The following is a 13461-nucleotide window of genomic DNA, read 5'->3' on the forward strand; positions in this document are numbered from 1 at the left end:
CAGAGCTGTAAGGTAAGTTCAAAGTGCTATGAAAGTATAGCAGAAGGAATAAAAGTGGAAACAGGGCCCAAGAAAGGTTGCCCAACAGTGAAAGGATGCATAAACAAAATTAAATGGGCGCGTGGCTGAGCAAAACGACAGCAGTTACTTAAGGACATTAAAGTGAACTACTACTTAAAAAGCCGGGGCACGGGGGTCTTTAAGCAGAAGAGAAAAGCCTGAAGTGTCAGAGAGACACTCTGTTGTTGCGTCATATCGCAGGAGGAACTTAGCTGGTAACAGGCCTGTATTGACTCCTCCTGTGACAAGAGGGAGCAACGCTTTATTGGCTTCCATCCTTTGTGTTCTGGCGTCCTCTGCTGGCCAGAATTTGCCTTGCAGTCTGCAGCACAATTTTTCCAACAGAGCCTTTGTTGTCATGTGGAGAGCCAAGTCTATTGTACATGAAAAACACCTGACCAGACCAGTAAACACAACCCCTTAAACACAGCTTTATATAAAAGCATGATAGATCTTCCTAGAAGACTACAGAGCATTCTCCGTTATGTTAAAGAGTAACACAGAGCACCGTCAGCTGGGGCGCGAATGAGAAAACCCACCATCTTTCTTCTTTGCACTAGTTGCGTTTGTGATTTGTGCTCTGTAGCACTGGAAGCCACATGCCAACAGTTAGGCAAGTGAGGCACTTCCGGTGGGCATCAAACTTAGGCAGGAAACTAAAAATCCCCAGTGACCAAGATAAAAGGAATTTTAGTGCTCTTTTTCCTGTGTTGTCTTTGGACACTTTGATACACGCGCATGCTCAGTGTTCATCTCTCGTCACACTTTTCTCTCCGCCACTGAAACGCTTCTTCCTTGCAGCAAGCCCCTCCTGCTTTGATACCCTTTTAAAAACCGCGTGAGTTCAGTTATGTTTATTTGCCTGAGCATGAGCGGAGGGGTGCTTCCTGAAATGTGGGTTACTTATCAGAGGTTACACACTGAAGAAAGTGACTTCCTCTCCCCGAGCATCCATTAACTGCCCTCACCCAGGGTGGAGGCCAGATCAGCCTTGCCCCGTGTGCGGTGAAATGGCGACTGTCCCATTCTTGGATGGGTCTTGTGCAGATGTTCATAGTTCAGCTCGCTGGTGAGAACACGAGGCTGGGCTGCACGTTCAGAAGCCACTGCTCTCCAGCGTGCCTTCCCTGCCTCCGGAGGTGTCGTTCTGTCTGTCCCTTTTCAAGGTGCTCTCTGAGAAATGAAGGTCATGATACACATGTCCTTTTTAGGACCAAGCATGCCACAGTGCTTTGCATGCTTCTCTTTGACCAGTTGCAGGTCTCTGCATTAACCTCCATCCACAAAACCCTTCCTTCCTGGGCACAGCACTAACCTGTGGGTGTCAACAGAAGCATTTAGAAAGGACTTTGACACTAAATCCTTTCAACACAACAACAGCAGGAGGTTCCTCATTCGAGCCTGTGACCACAGACTGCTGATTGGGTTATCATGGAGGCACGGGTATCCTGCTGTAGATAGAGCAGGTTTCAAATTAGATAGACAGGCAGGCAGGCAGGCAGGCGGGTGGGCGGGCGGGCGGACATAACAGGAGATGGATAAGCTCATTGAGGGTATTTCTCAGCCAGCAACTGTTACACACAGCACCAGGAAAGCGAGCCAACAGGGAGGGAATTCCCAGCTGGGCTGCTCTTGCTGTTCTGATCTTCAGGTTGAACCCCTGTATCTGTCCCTGGGTTTTCCTCATTCGTGCTAACCTAGCTACTGTGCACAGGGCGTCAGTGAGCACGGATGTGCAATATCTCTACAGTAAGAGACTGTACTGGGGGTATCTGCCCAGGAATGAGATGTCTGGGTCACAGCAAAGAAGTGATTTTACCTTTCTGAGTCAGTGAAACAAACACCGACTAGTGTATTCTCCTGCCAACAGTGAATAAGGGCTCCTCGTTGCTGCATCCTTGTTGGCATCTGCTATATTTAATAGGAATCAATCTCGCTATGGTAGATGGAATCACAAGGCAGTTTTTGTTTTTTTTTTCCTGATGGCTAAGGATTAACACACTTTAAATATATTGATTAAACATTTGTATTTCTTCTTCTAAGAACTCTGTTCAGTCCCTCAACTCATTTTAAAAATGGGTTGTTTTCATGGTTGATTTTTTTACTTCTTTTTTATACTTCTTTGTATATTCTAGATATTAATCTTTGTCAGATGAAAAGTTAGTCAAGATTTCCTCCCATTCTGTAAGTTTGTTCTTCACTAGATTGGTAGTCCAGAAGGGTGTGTGTATGTTTCACGAGGTCCCATCTATTAATGGTTCTCTTTATTTCTTTAGTAATTAGTATCCTGTTCAGAAATTCCATACATATGCCTATTTATTAAGGGGGCATGCCATATTTTTTCCTCAAGCAGCTTCAGTTTCAGGTCTTCTGTTGAGGGCCATTGTTCCATTAGGAGTTGGTTCTTGTACAGCATGAGAGAAAAGGATGCTTCCATTGTTTTACAGGGTACACCAGTTTTCCTAGGATCTTTGTTCATGATGCTATCTTTCCTTCGGAGAATATTTGTGGTGTTTTGAAAAAATCAGGTGACTGTAGTTGTTTAGACTTATATCTACCTAGATTATATATTCTATGCATTAATGCGTCTGCTTCCCTTTAGCCAATACCATCCTGTTTTTATTATCATAACTCTGCTATTTAACTTGAATCAGATATGGTGGCATTGCCTTTGTTCAGGATTGCTTTGGGTATTTGGGGTTTTTGTGTTTCCATATAAACTTCAAAATTCTATTTCTGTGATTTTGCACCGGGATTTTGATTGAAGCTTCATTAAATCCACAAATTGCTTTTGGTATGATGGTCATTTTCACAATATTATCCCCAGCAGTCCATGAACATGGGAAGTCTTTCCGATTTCTACTTTCTTCAGTCTCTCTTCAGAGTCTTAAAGCTTTCATTGTCAAGTGTTCCTTCTGGGGAAGATTTATTCCAAGGTATTCTTGTGAGGCTATTGAGAATGGAACTGTTTCTCTGATTGATTTCTACCCCAGGATGTTTGTAATTACTCTATGGGAAGGCTATTTGCTTTTGTATTTGGGATAGAGGAAAGCTACTTGCTTCTCTGCTTCTGTTGGATGCTGCCACTTTGCTGAAAGTCATTACCGGTTCTCTAACCTTTCTGGTGGAGTTTTTAGGGCCTTTCTGTACATCCTGTTGTCTTCAAATAAGGATTATTTGATTTCCTTCTTCTCTGCATCCTCTTTATCTCCCTCTCCTGTCTTATAGTTCTAGTTAAGACTTCAAGCACTATACTGAATAGGAGCAAAGAGAGGAGTAGTCCTTGTCTTGTTCTTGAGCTTAGTGACAATAGTGAACATTTTTCTTCATTTAGCATGAAACTCTTTTAATTGCAACATGGTTTGACTGATGACTCAGGCACATTTCTAGCTAGCTCTTATATCTTAAGATAACCCATTTCTATTAACTCTATTCTGCCCTGCCATAGGCCAAAAGCAGCTTCTTTATTAACAAATGGCAATAAAATATTCATAGCATAGAGAGGGGAATCTCACATCAGTGGAGTCAGTTTTGCTAAGGTCTCAAGGCCTATCATAGACCAGAAGAGGAAGGGAGTTATCTGTCTTCTAGGAGATGCACCCATCACTCATCTTCATGCTCTCCTGCATCTGAAGCTGCTGACATCTGTTCTAAATGCCTCCTTGGGGTGAGAACAGCAGACATTTGGTGGGTGGCTCGCTGTCTCTATTATACACCAAGCTGAGTTGGATTTTGAGTACTGAATCCTAGGAGTCATGAAGACAACAGAGATAACACTACCACATTAGACTATGCAGGGCAGAGATGGCAGATGGTCAGCACACCTGCCTGCTGCACACCTCCTTGTGGGGAATACCAGAGGCACCCCAGTTTAGCATAATCCAACTTTACCTCTTCTATCCACCACGCCCATCCCAAATATGGAAACTCTCTCTTCTCCCTCCCTCCCACAATAGTCACCAGCACCATCCATGAATCCTGGGACTTGCTCTTGACATTTTTTTGTCTCTTTTTCCTCCTGAATTTAATGCATTTGCAAATTGATTTCACTTCCAAAATATATTTGAAGTGCTCCTACGTATATCTTTTCTGCCACTTCCCCAGTCTAATCTATCACCAGCTATGATGGACAATACTTAGTATCATCTCCTGTCACATTCCTGTCTGCCATAAGAGACAACCAGATGCTAACAGATGTTGCCTGAGTAGTTGCCCCCTACTTCAGAGACTCTCATCAGGTTGGGATGGGGAGCTCCTAAGAGATGACGCCTCAGACACAATGTACAGCCAATTAAAGTCTTTATTCCAGCAGACTGGAACCATATACAAGTATTTGGGGACCTAGGTGTGACTCTGAGTGTCCAGAACACAGGGGTTTTAAGGGAAGAGACCTCGTCCAGGCATCTTGCTTGGTAGTGGCATGGGGTGTAGGGTAAACAGGCTTGATGCAGGAGAATTGTCTGTATTCTGTCAATCATATTTTAATAAAACGCTGATTGGCCAGGCAGGCAGTATAGGCAGGAAAACCAGACAGGAAGTAGAGGTGATGCAATGAGAACAGAATTCTGGGAAGCAGGGAAGTTCCTCTGCCACTCCTGCGCAGACCACTGAAGAGGCAGCATGTAACTTGCCCAGCTGAGAAAGGTACGGAGCCATTATGGCTAACATAGATGAGAATAATGGGTTAATATAAATTATAAGAGTTAACAAGAAGCCTGACCTAATGGGCCAATCAGTTTATAACCTTATGGAGTCTTGTGTGTGATTTTCCTTGGGACTTGCTGGCTTATTGGGGTACTGGGTCGGACAGAAACCCCAACAAGCCGGCCCCTCACTACACAGGCTGAAGCAAGCAGTCTTAACCAAAGCTAAGATTTGCAGTTAGCTGGAGGTGGTTCAGCACAAACAGGCAGTTTAGACAAAGGCCAAGATAAGTTAGCAGGGACCTTTGGTTCCTAGATAGAGTTGGAATTTTCCACGGGATTCTCCATCAAGGAGATCAGATTCTAGTTAAACTGGTGACAGCCTCAGCAAGAATCCAAGATGGGGACCTCTGCACTGTCCTCCACCCTCCCCCGCATCACAAGGCAAAGTCAGGATCTTGGCTTCAACACAGCATAGGATTTCAGGATGAGTCGGTATGAAACAGGCTTATTAAATAATGATGAGGCAGAGCTTGTTTTGCTTTAGACCTGCTGGGGTAGAAAGCAGCCGGAGACATGCTTTAGCAATAGCTACCAGCTATACACAGGATTTTGTTGCTTTTGAAGTTGCAATGCTTAAAGAATACATTTTGTAACCAAGTTCAATGAGTAAACAAAGTTTGAGATTTAAGTACAAACACACAAGGGGTGACTCACTTGCTTTTCTTGTCTTAAGGAACTTTTTTTTCATAGATGAAACTGCAGGGTGATTTACAATTTACAAGGTTGCAGCCCAGGGCTAAGGCCGATAAGGTTAGGCTCAAAGGTCACAAACCTTCTGGCCCTACATAAGCACATTTGCTGCTTTTCATACTGTTCAAAGTCTCTTCAAAAATACACATCACGTCTGTGTAGACAATCATCACTGACTTTGTCAATTGCATTGAGGGTCTTGACTCTCATCCACCTAGAAATGGAAACTCCACACAAAGATGAAAAGCCCTTTTGTCTTGCTCTTGTCTCCTTAACTTCTCTCCCTTTCCATCCTACCACACAGAGCAAGAGAGTTTCCTAAAATCCCATCACATTCATCTTTACTGAAAATTCCAAACACCCCACCACGCACCTCCAGGTTCTGTAGGTTTACAGTCCCGTCTAACTCTTGACCTGGATCCCGAGTCCTATCCTGTCACCCTGCGTGTTCTGTCCTGGAGTTCTTCCATCACTGGCTGCTTGTATGCCCCACACGCACCCTTTTCATTTCCTGTTTTGTAGTCATTTTCATTTCTGTCAATTCCTGGCTATTGTCTCACACCTTAGATTAACAGCCAAATCTTTAGAGAGTACTTTCATGACCCGTGGATCCCCATGACTCTCAGAGCCTTTCATCAGCTTTCATTTTTAACAATGCATTTGACAATTTTTTACTTATTTGTGCAGGGTCTATTTATTGTGTTATTCATTGAACTGTAAATTTCATGAAGGCAGCAATCATGCCTTTTATTCCCAAGCCTCATCCCAGCATTTAGTTTGAAAACAAGTGTAATGGATTAAATAAAATGCTGAAGATCCCCGAGTGACTGTAGGGGCAGAAATACTGCAGGTCCCCAATCTGCGGTAGTGGGCAGGTGGTCCTGAGAGCAGCCAGTCCCAGGCAGAGATGGCAAAATTCCCCAAGTGGCTGTAGTGGACCACGAGGGGAAGCAAGTCCCACGAGGAGAGGCAGATGGATGGGCATGCCATGAGACCACGCCATAGGTCTCCGAAAGTGGATGGTCCCAGGCAGGGAGCCACACGGAAGGTGAGAGACAGAGACATGGATAGGCACACCATGAAAATGAGGTTGGATATATATTTAGTGGGTTATGGAAGGGAAGGGGAGAGGGGAGAAGAGCAGAGAGAGGGAGAGAGAGAGAGAGAGAGAGAGACAGAGAGACAGAGAGAGAGAGACAGAGAGAGAGACAGAGAGAGAGAGACAGAGAGAGAGTCAGAGACAGAGACAGAGAGAAGGAGTAAAAAGGGAAAGTGGGGAGAGACAGAAGCTGCCTCTTCGAGAGGGAGATGGAAAAGGAAGGGACTCAGGCTGGAAGCTGAAGATCAGCTTGCCTAGGCAGATGGGGAGGGAGTGGGCATGGATTGTCTCTTAAAGGGACAGAGCAGACCATTACAGCAGGTACCTTGTGAGTGCTTAAAACATTACTATTCAAAGAACAAATGAGTGTGCAGATGACAGGAATCTACTGGAAAGCCTGGAATCAGGTTTAAATTCTGAGTTGTGTGGCAATGGAAAAGAATTGAATTTGAAAACCGTTAGCTTTCTCCTTAGTGACAGTGGGATAGACAGCAACCACTCCAGGACAGGCTCACGCTCAGTAGCAGTGGACCAATGTAAAACTGGAGTCTACAGTCTTTGTGTGTACTTTTAGTTATAGATTTAGTTACAGATTGGTGGGCTTGATGTTTTTGTTTGTTTGTTTTGTGTGTGTATTTTTTGAAGGAATTTTTTTCTTGGTTTTGTTGTTATGTTGGGGTTTTATTTGGTTTTTTTTTGAGAAAGAACTTAAAATTTTGTGAGTAGAGATAGTGAGACAACCTGGAAAGACTTGGGGGAAGGGGAAAAATATGATCAAAATATATTTAACTTTAAAAATTGTTTTAAATAATAGAGAATAAAAACAAGATATCTTGATTCCATTATCAGTGATCCTGCAACTGTCACAGCGGGTTCAGTGTTTCTGGGGAAACGGCACAGGTGTGGTAAAGGCAGTAGAGGCAGTTCACCAGGTAAATATGGAAACGGAGAGTCGGGCTTGGAGAGATTATGGTCATGTGGGCTTGCCGGTTGAAAGTGCAGAAGAGATGATTTCCAGCTAAACTGGAGGAAAAGCCATCATTGGAGAGATGGCTGTGACGAATTAAAAGAGTCTTGGCACAAAGGAGCATTTTACAGAGTTATTCCATGATATGAATGATGATGTCAGGAAAGAGAAAAGCTCACCCATAAAGTCACAGGATCACGGTTTACAGCCCAGAGAGAAAAGGAAATGTAGGACCCGAGGTTGGAAGGACAAAGGGAGGGTTTGGTTGGAAGGAATTCTACAAGTTTCTCTTCTGTGCAAAATAGAAGTGGGCAAACAGAGAGGGGTCTCTGCGACTGTCAGTCAGGAAGGGGACTGTGAGGAGGTCAGAGTGAAAACTCTGTCCAGACCGACTCCGTCAACCTGGTTCAAGACTGGTTGAAGGAAGTCTCCATGCCAGCCAGGTTACTGTAGGTATATTTAAACACAGGAGAGTTAGGAAAGGGTTTCCAGGCAACAATCATTCCCAATCCGGATGCACAGCTAAGCTCAATGTGTGACCACTTGGAAATTCCTTTACCAAGCAATTTGTGACCTTGAGGGTAGGTTCTGCTGCTAAAAGGCCTAGAATCTAGTCTGGTCTCTGACTGGGACAGCACTTAGGTCAGCAGGTCATAAAATACCTTTGACTTCTCCCTTAAGGTTGGGTTCTTTTAACTAGGGCCTAAAGATAACAGTCCAGGGTGGGAGAGTCTGAGATAATTGTTCTGGGGAAATAGGGTGAGGTCTGTTCCAATGATGATAGCAAAAAGGTCACCAGGTCATTAACAACCTCCATTCTCAGTTTTCTAGGTGGAAAGCCGCATTTGATTTTATCTCCTCCATTTTGGAAGCAACCCTGTGTGTGAAGGGCTGCATCCACATGCTCCATTACAAGATGGCGCTGGCATCCGGTTTCACCGCCAGGTGAACGCACGTGTGCTAGGTAACTTTCCACTGCTGTTCCCGCCTACTCCCGAGGCTTCACCTGGGCTACTTGGGCAGCGGACCAATCCAAGGGTGACACGTCCGAAGCAAGGACTGCTTCCTATATAAAGGAGAGGTTCCCTCATTTAGGGGTCCCCGGCCATGTTAGCTGATGCTCTCTCTCTCAGGATGCATTAAAGCTATTTCTGCAGAAGAATTCTAGTGTCCCGCATGGTTCTTGCTGGCGAGACGATAGCGCGGGACATTTGGTGCCAAAATCCGGGAAATCCTGACCATCATTCACACCAACGGGGATCTCTTGAATTCACCTTGGATTCAGGAAGGATTCAGAACTGCAGGTCTGCATGTTCAGAGAGGTATGATTATTCCTGGACTCAGGATGGCATATCAGAAACTGAGCAGCAGTGGAAGGTTGTGCGCGCGCACCCAGATAAGTCAAAAATGACCCTCCGGTAATTCTAAGAAGGATGGGGGAGAAAACTGACCTACAAAGTCAAAAGCTTTATGTTATGTTGTTTGCGTTGTTTTTTATGTACTGGACAGGAGAAAGATGTTTGAATTTAGGAACTGCTAAAAAAAGGTATTTTCAATTTAAAATATGGGCTTAAGGATATGATGTTTTGGAGAGAGGTTCTGTTTTCGTCTCCACAGAGGATGGGAGCCTAAGTATGTGCTTGAGATCCATGTGCTTTAAATCACCAAGACCTCCTGAAATGTTGTAGCGTATACCTCATAAGTTCAGCGCAGGAGGAGCTTGAGAAAACAGCCGCCAGATTTGAGTAAAATCGAGGTAACCAAAGGCAGGACAATAGGAAATGTGGGGCACAGGCGGCCAGCGGAGCCGGTAGAGCTGGCGCATGTGGGCAGGATTTACTGGAATCGGCAGAGGCATCTACAGAAAGCCAGGTCGCCATGGCGACATAGGTGGGCTAAAGTCCGGATGATGTCAGAGGCTATATGTACAATATGGATGGCGCTGGGCCTTTCCGCGGGGTTGCGGCTTTTTTGGCGAAAACTTGCCCTGACTGAGGCAGCTGGTGGGCAAACAGAGGACGTGGTGCTGCTCGCCATGCGTCAGAGGCGGAGCTGCGGGCTGCCGCGCGCGCTGCATGTCAGAGGGGAAGCCACGGCCGCCAAAAATTCACAATAAAATTCCCTGAGTCCCGATTCACTTCATGCGCTTCAGGCAGGGCTGGTCGTAATTATCATAATAAAAGCGCGTCAGCATGGTTACCCGTATCCTAGGTGACGGGGGGGGGGGGCATGGTAAACTTGCGCGAGCCAAGCGGCAACGCAAAAAGGGGAGCGCTGGACACTCGCCCCGGGAGGCGGGTGGAGAGGCATGGGCGTGCAGCCCACGGGAGGTGGCGGCGGGAGTCGGGCCTTGGTGGTACAAAAGCATGGTTGGAGGTCCGCCTGTGGGAGCTCAGGTGGCGGTTTGCAGACGGAGCAGAGAGGGCCTGCGTCCCGCCCCCCGCTGTGCAGCGCAGTTTCGGCAGTTTTAAGTTAGAAACTGCGATGGATTCAAGGATTCCTTGGTTTTACAAACCCAATAAAGACATAGCTGAGTCTTAAAATGGTTTGTTGCCTAGTTTTCTGAAGTCCAGACTATGCCAATTTGCATTTCCACCAGTGATGGAGAAGTTTCTCTTAAAAATAAGTTATAAGCAATATTTAATCTTGGTCATGTCCTAAAAATAAAATAAAGTCTCAAGAGTTGTTTTGATTCACATTTCTCCAATGATTAAAAATGTTATATGAGAGTTTTCAATTTAGGTTTATTGTGTATATTTTTATTTGATTAAATGTTCTTTGAAGGACTATTTCTGGAGTCCTTATATTTTTTTATATGGATTGATGACTGATAAAGATTTCCAAATCTGTAGCAGATATGTCTTGTTGACTGTTCTGTGCCATACGGACAGCTTCTCAGTTCTAAGATCCTATTAATTATTTCTCTAAATGTTGGTGGGAGGCAATGTGCCCCCATAAAGATAACAATTTTAATAATTCTGTCCAGTTGTATGAGTGCTCACGTACTGGATCAGATAATTATTTTCTGCCCCTGGAAAAGTTCCAGGCGGAACTAATTCTACACTGAGTTTTTTAGTACTCTTAAATGTTATTTTGGGAGAAGAGTTTTGTTTATGTTTTTTTCTAGGAATGCTGACATACATCTGGGTACTGTTCATGCTGTGGATTCATCTGTTCAGAGGCCTGAGGACAAAGCCTCTGCTATGGAGCTGTCTGACCTGATTGCTGCAGAGCTGACGGGTTCCTAAAAAATGATCCAGCTCCTGCCCTTGATCTATCAGTTATTGCTGTACTGTTATTGCTATACATTGCAATGTTGTTATTGCTGTACAATTGCTGTACTGCTTGATTTCCCCTTTATTTGTCGGTTATTGCTTGCTATCAGTTTCCCTTAACCTGTCAGCTATTTCTGCTGAGCACTATGGGTATCTTCAAGACAGGTTGCAAAATGCCATGGTTGTTCAAATTAAAAATTGGATACTGAGGTTAATCTTGACAGATTAGATATACAGCTGAAGAATTGCGCCCCTGCGTTCCCAGATACAATGACTGATTTTTACCTAAACCGTGCTCAATAAATCAGCTAGTTAATGAGCGATTGATTCTGAGACACATAGAACCATCCACCTCTCTGTAAAATATCTATTTAAACAAAAAGAGGGGGAATAATAAAGGAATTGCCCCCAATGCCAAGAATGGCTATTGTCTTGGCTCTGTTCACTATAAATTTTTTAAATCTGGATGATAATGGCCAAAATGCTGCAATACGACATTGTTCGGATCTGCAGCGGTCCAAAGATTTGGTTAAATGGAAAGATGTGTTTTCTAATGAATGGAAAGGCCCAGATCCCATTCTATTGAGATCCAGGAGAGCTGTTTGTGTTTTCCCACAGGATCAAGAAAGCCCATTCTGGGTGCCGGAGAGACTACCTGAACGATGAAAAATGACCCACAACACGCAGACTCGCCTGAGGATTTGGCTACTGTTCCTCCTGCCATTTTGCGGATGGATGACAGCAGTTATGATGAAGCACCGATGGGGGATACTCTCAGTCTTCCCGAAGCTGACACCAGTCAGCCATAGAATGGCGGTGTTTCCTCGGCTTTTTACAACCAATGAGACTCTGGGGCTCCCCTACCTTCCTAGAGATGATTTATAAGCTTGGCCATAGGATTCCAGTACTGGGTCGTGTCCTTCATCCCCTACTTCAAAGAATGGATGGGGGCCCTATGCTATAGAATGATGTTTCTCCTCTGGAAGGTCTGCTGACTCAAATCCCAAAGTCATAGGGACAAAATGGTTATTGCACAGCGCTGGCTGCCCTGGAACAGGGAGCCTCTATTTATGTGTGGTTATCTATGTTGAAGCAGTAAGGTTTATGCCAACCAGCTCCTGCACCCCTAGGACAGTGGTCCATGGCACAGGATGGAATGTTTGGCTTAGCTAGCCCTGAAGGTTGTCGAGCTAAAGAGCATCGCACAGAGAATGGCCCTCTCTGAGAGATATGTCGCCCTACATAAGGATTTCCTGCCACATATTCCCTTTCCCAAAAAAATGGCAGAGGGCAGGCCAGATAAGTTCCAGATGTCATGAACCTAGGGGCAGATTCTGTGTAAGCCCATTTTAATGTTTCCACTTTGGGAAGTGCGACCTCTATCTTTACCTTCTGAGGGAGTTGCCTTTCTGCAAAGAAGTAAAAAAGGGGGAGATGTGAAGGGCCGCATCCACATGCTCCATTACAAGATGGCGCTGGCATCCGTTTTCACCGCCAGGTGAATGCACATGTGCTAGGTAACTTTCCACTGCTGTCCCCGCCTACTCCCGAGGCTTCACCTGGGCTAATGGGCAGCGGACCAATCCAAGGGTGACACGTCCGAAGCAAGGACTGCTTCCTATAGAAAGGAGGGGTTCCCTCATTTAGGGGTCCCCGGCCATGTTAGCTGATGCTCTCTCTCTCAGGACGCATTAAAGTTATTTCTGCAGAAGAATCCTAGTGTCCTGCATGGTTATTGCTGGCGAGACGATAGCGCGGGACACCTGTGTGTTTACATTCCTGCATTTCTTAGTGCTTCTCTGTGAGTCCAAGGGTCTCCTACCTTCTACAAAAGAGGGTTGAGAAAGGGAAGCCACCTACCCTTGAAGCTTCAAAGGAGCCCGGGCTTTTGTCTGTGTGTAGGTATAAAGGGTGTTAGGGTTTCTATTGACGTGAAGAGACACCATGACCACAGCAACTCTTATAAAGGAAAATATTTAATTGGATGACTTACAGTTCAGAGGTTTAGTTCATTATTATCATGGCAGAACATGGAGGTATGCAGGCAGACATGGTGCTGGAGAAGGAGCTGAGAGTCCTACCTCTTGATCAGCAGGCAAACAGGAAGTGAACTCTCTCATGCTGGTGTGGCTTGAGCACATCTGAGATCCCAAAGCCCACCCCCACAGGGTCACACTTCCTCCAACAAGGCAATACCTACTTCAACAAGTGCACACTTCCTAATTGTGCCGCTCCCTGTGAGGGACCAGTTACATTCAAACTCCCATAGGTGGTATAAACTCTTAGGGTGGTAGGAAGTTTCCCATCACATGATTTAGATAAGCATAGCAAATATGACATGGAGCTGAGAGGAGCTGGGACCATAAAGTAGAGCAGTCAAGTCACAGTGTAGATGGCTTCTTCACTGTCCCAGAGAGAGCTGCGGAGGTGTGGGTGGTCCAGGCTGTGGGATGAGGCCCGAAGGCTCGTGCTTTAACAGCCTGGAATTTATTGTATATCCTATACTAGCCTCAAACGTCCAGCAATTCTCCTGTCTTAACTTCTAAGTGCTGAAATTTTAGGTGTAAGCTACCCAGCAAAGAGTGTTTTTGTTTGTTTGGTTGGTAGACTGGTTGCTTTGTAGTTATTGTTTTGGAGACAGGGTTTCACTAAACAGCCTTGGCT

Source organism: Myodes glareolus, chromosome 5 (assembly GCF_982192425.1).
Source record: "Myodes glareolus chromosome 5, mMyoGla1.1, whole genome shotgun sequence".
Taxonomy (NCBI): domain Eukaryota; kingdom Metazoa; phylum Chordata; class Mammalia; order Rodentia; family Cricetidae; genus Myodes; species Myodes glareolus.